Consider the following 4,738-nt stretch of genomic DNA (forward strand, 5'->3'; position numbering starts at 1 on the left):
TTTCTTGGGGCACCTGGGTGGCTCAGTTGGTTAAGCGGCTGCCTTCGGCTCAGGTCATGATCCCAGAGTCCTGGGATCGAGTCCCACATCGGGCTCCTTACTCGGCAGGGAGCCTGCTTCTCCCTCTGCCTCTGCCTGCCACTCTGTCTGCCTGTGCTCACTCTCTCTCTCTCTCTCTGACAAATAAATAAATAAAATCTTTAAAAAAAAAAAAAAGGCGATTTCTTTCACGTTCAGAATCCTGCCTCCGGTTCTGGGTCCCGTTTCTGTGTCTGCGCATCATCCGTCCGCGACTATGACCACACTCTCTGGAGGGCCCATCGACGGGAGTCAGTTAAATGTGTAATGCATGCATAGTGTTTTGGTTGATATTCTAAGAGGAAAGTTGATCTTTCTATTTCTAGAAAATGCTAACTGTAGACCCAGAAATTGAGTTTCGTGTCTGTGAAGCCCCGGTTACCTTGCATCGCTGTGGAGCCCCTGATCCATCTCAAGGGGGAGGAGGTAAGGATAATTCCCACGTGCAGTCATTCCGTTTACGAGGTACCGACCAGTTCAATCCCATCAGAACCACGTGGGCTAGGCGTTCTATACGTTTCCTTTTTGCAAGTGGTAACAGCCAAGATGGTTCAGCTGTGATTCAAACCCACGTCACTTGACTCAAAATTCTGTACTTTTCCTACCACACCTTTTGGAGGTGGCAGAAAATTCTCTTACACGTGCCCTCCCCAGGTACGAGGAAGGTAACCATCCTCGCTCGCTGCAATTAGGAAGCCACCGTTCTGTGACTAAAGGTCGGTGTCCGAACGCACGTTGACCTTGGAAGCGGACGGGTTTAAGCCTCCGCTGCGCCACCTACCGGCGCCTTGGAGAAGACAGTGTGTGTTTCCATTTTTGCTCCCCCAGATTTTGGGTGCATCCAGGCCAAAGGAACCGAGCCTCTTCACCGCACCCGAAAGGCGCCCCCGGGAGCTTCCAAGGAGCAGGGTGGGGAGTGCTGGTCTTTAGGCCTGGGGGGACTGCCCCAGTGTTCCGTTTTCCAGTTTAAGGAAAGTGCTTCTGTCCCTCAGGCGCCCCTCCAAACGCTTTCCTTTCCTTTCTTGGTTGAAGACACGTCACGTAGCCGCCCAGAATGATCTCAGGTTTCCCAGAGGCTGGGAAGAGAGACGGCCTTTAATCAAGTCGCTTTTGATTGCAGCCCTAAAGACAGCTCTGAACCGGGAACACACTGTTCTTGGCCAGTTCACGGGGAATTATGGGACAAAATACCATTTTACGTCCCATCCGATGTATCATCCGATGACATATGTCCCCGTAGAACTGCGTGTGTGCACTCTTCTGCAGGCACTGTGCTAAGTGTGTCTATGCATGTAAAGTTAATCACATATGCATGTTTATAGATTCCTTGTCACGAAGGTCCGTATAGATCTACCTATAAAATATACAGTCCACACTGGTCCGCCTTTATACGGAGCCTGGGCTAACCCTCCGTATAAATGATGACGCAGATTTGTTCTTACAACCTGGATAGCAGGGCCCTGGGAGGGAGGAGAACAGAGGACTCTGGGGATATGATGGGGATCTGTGACCTCAGGCTGAGCTCAAGGCCGGGGAAGAAAGCACTCCAATGTTCTAGCTGTGTAGCTTTTAGGATAGAAGCTTCTAAGGGCTTCTGGCTCTTCCTTTGGGGTTGATTTCTCTAAAAACCCTTATGCCCTCTCCACCATATGTGTACACATCCTCCTGCTCCTTTCGAAAGCTGTGTGTCCTGGGACACGCGCCTAAGGAGAGCTTCTGTACAGAGCCCAGGTCAGGCTCAGGCTGCCGCAGACTCGGGCTGAAAGGAGTCAGCTACAGGTACCTCGGTGCCTTACGTCAAAATAAGCTGGTTAGGGACAATCGCACCTGGAAACAGTGAGGCTAACTCCTCTCTAGCGCTCAGCCAGTCACACAGTTCCGGGTACCGTCCTGATCGCACGTAATTCGTTTAGAAAATAGTCTGATGCTTCCCCAGCACAACGTCTGTTATGTTGTCACCTAAGCTAAAATAGGGAAGAAGAAGTTGACGACCTTTTCAACTGATCTCTGAGATTAAATTATTTCATGTGGCAATTCAAGGACTTGGCAAACGGCCCGCCTTCCTGGAACAGAGTGAATCTCAGAAATTCTCTGCCGTGTGATGCAAGAGGAGCCTGGAACCGACCGGTTGCATGTCCTTCCTGCCGCACCGAATCCCAGCCGACCCGTATTCGAGGTTTAGTGTGCAGAATGGCTGGGGAGCCCTTCACTCTCATCAGCTGCCCGGGACCCAGCAGAACATCCTCTAGGGGGGCTTACTGAAGGGTAGTCCGGACACATGTCTAAGCACGCAGCCCCTGTGTGCCCCCCTCCACCTGTCTCTCCAAGCACACCCACCTGAAGCCGCTAGCACCAACACGACAAGATGTGTTACCAGTGCTGGTTTCTCAGAACTGAGCACCAGAACCAGGAGAGGGGTGCTGACGTGAGTGGCAAAAAGAGACCGTGATTGGATTTGTTTTGGTCATTAGTGGATTTCTGGGTACATTGGCTGAAAAGTACATCCTTGTGCTTCAAATCTTATTTTTCCTATTATCTCCCATAAAATTTTTGGAGATCTACGCCTACATAAATATTCACTGATATAATATAAATTATACCTACAATTTTTAACAGCTACTTCGAGAAATGATTTCACAGCAACCAAGCTGTAACCCCTTCACGAGAACTCCCTTCTGAAAGCAAAACTGGAATCTGATTAGTTTTGCAGTTCCTAGCAGGGGGCCTGCACCGTGCACCTATCATACTGATTTAGTAAACGAGACTGAGTTCAGTCGATATGCGGTCAATTTTTTATAGAAAATTCAGGGAATAGGGTGTGTTCTTACCCACATGCGCTGCGGTGACCTGAGCGTTCCCATCTCTTCCGGAGTTCACTCTGGTCCTTGGATTTAACCATTTCAGCCCCCAGAGTGGTGATGGCTCCTCCCAGCCGTCCCAAAGTGAGAGAAATCTCTCCGAAAGAAGAGATGCCCTCCAAAGTATGAATGTGTCCCTTTTTCTATCCCGTTGAATTTAGCCTAACATTTTCCATATCAAGGAAGTTTGTATCCAAATCTGGTGTGCCCTGGAAAGTGCATGGAAATGCACACACAGAATGCCAGCCCCCTTTCCCGCAAATTGCATTCCGTTAGGGGAGTCAAGTCAAGGTAAGGAAACTATGAAAACTGCTTTAAGAAAGAGGAATGTTTTGTGAAAACTCAGAGTGCGGAGGAGAGAGGAAACGTTGTAGATGAAGTGGCCCTTGACCGGGACCGGGAGGGACAGCAGAACTCTGTGACGTCAGAACAGAGGGGCCATGACCCCAGACAGGGCGGAGAATGGGTACGGCGCACGTGTGGGGAACAGTGTAAGTCGGTCGGCATGGGAGAGAGGGAAGCAGAACTGGGACATCACTCTGGGCCTGAGCACGGCACGTTCTCCACATGCCATCCGCTGTGGTTAATAAAGGAAACCAGGGAAGGATTTTATTCAAAAAAAGAATTACTGGGCTGATGTAGTTTCCGCACACCATGTCCCAGCCACTGGACTCAGTACATCCTACCTGTGTCTCATCTCAGAAACCTGCCTGACACGGGCTGGTGTTCTTTCCAGTTTTTAGGTGAGAAAATCAAGACATAAAAAGACTGCTTAGATGAAAACAGAGACAGAGACAAACCATGAGTGACTCTTAATCACAGGAAACACACTGAGGGTTGCTGGAGGGGACGGGGAGGGGGGACGGGGTGGCTGGGGGATTGGCATGACGGAGGCACGTGATGGAATGAGCAGCGGGTGTGCAGCTGATGAATCACTGACCTCTACATCTGAAACCAATTAAAAAAAAAAAAAAGAAAAGACCCAGAAAGACCAAGTAACAGGCTCTGTATTGGGGCACAGTCTGACCTCCCATCTGTGGTTTAGGAAGCTCTGCTCCAGGAAAGAAGTTAAGGAGTGTATTAGGGAGGGCACGGATTGCATGGAGCACTGGGTGTGGTGAAAAAACAATGAATACTGTTACGCTGAAAATTTAAAAAAAAGAAAAGAAGTTAAGCAGTGAGGAGTGAGTCCGGCTCCGGAAGGAAGTGACACCACCTCCAGGAGGAGCGATCCCGGCGGCAGGTGGAGCCCGGAAGGGGCTGGGGCCCGTGTTCGGGGAGGAGCGGTCGTGAGGCTGCGGGCCGAGCTTGCAGGCGAGAGCCCTGCCCCGGGGTGGTAAGTGGCCAGAGGTGGGAGACGAGGGCTCCCCGCAGGGCCTGAGCGAACGGAGAGATTCCGGAAGGGGAAAGGGAGAGACCGAGCCGAGAAGAGGACGCGATCAAAAAGTACAGGGAGAGAAAGCAAAGTGTGGAGATGCCCGAGCCAAGGAGAGGAGGGTCTGTCCAAGACAATGCAGAGAGGGTCGGGGCACCGTGGACCGAGGAAGCCATTTGACCCCACAGTGGATGTTTGTGGTCACCGCTGAGAGCCCGGGGCCAGGCATCAAAGTCAAGGTCGAGCTTCAACAATAAGGTGGACGGTGAAGAGCAGAGAGGTGTTTGGGGAGCTGTGGTCATCGATCTGGTCCACAGGGTAGACAAGTTCTCAGCGTGAGGGAAGACATTTACACCCAAGGAGCTCTGGCAGGAAAGCGAGGAAGGTGGCCATCACAGGGCAGGGCGTCAGCCTGCACACAGAGGCG

Source organism: Martes martes (genome assembly GCF_963455335.1).
Source record: "Martes martes genome assembly, chromosome: 10".
NCBI classification, from domain to species: domain Eukaryota; kingdom Metazoa; phylum Chordata; class Mammalia; order Carnivora; family Mustelidae; genus Martes; species Martes martes.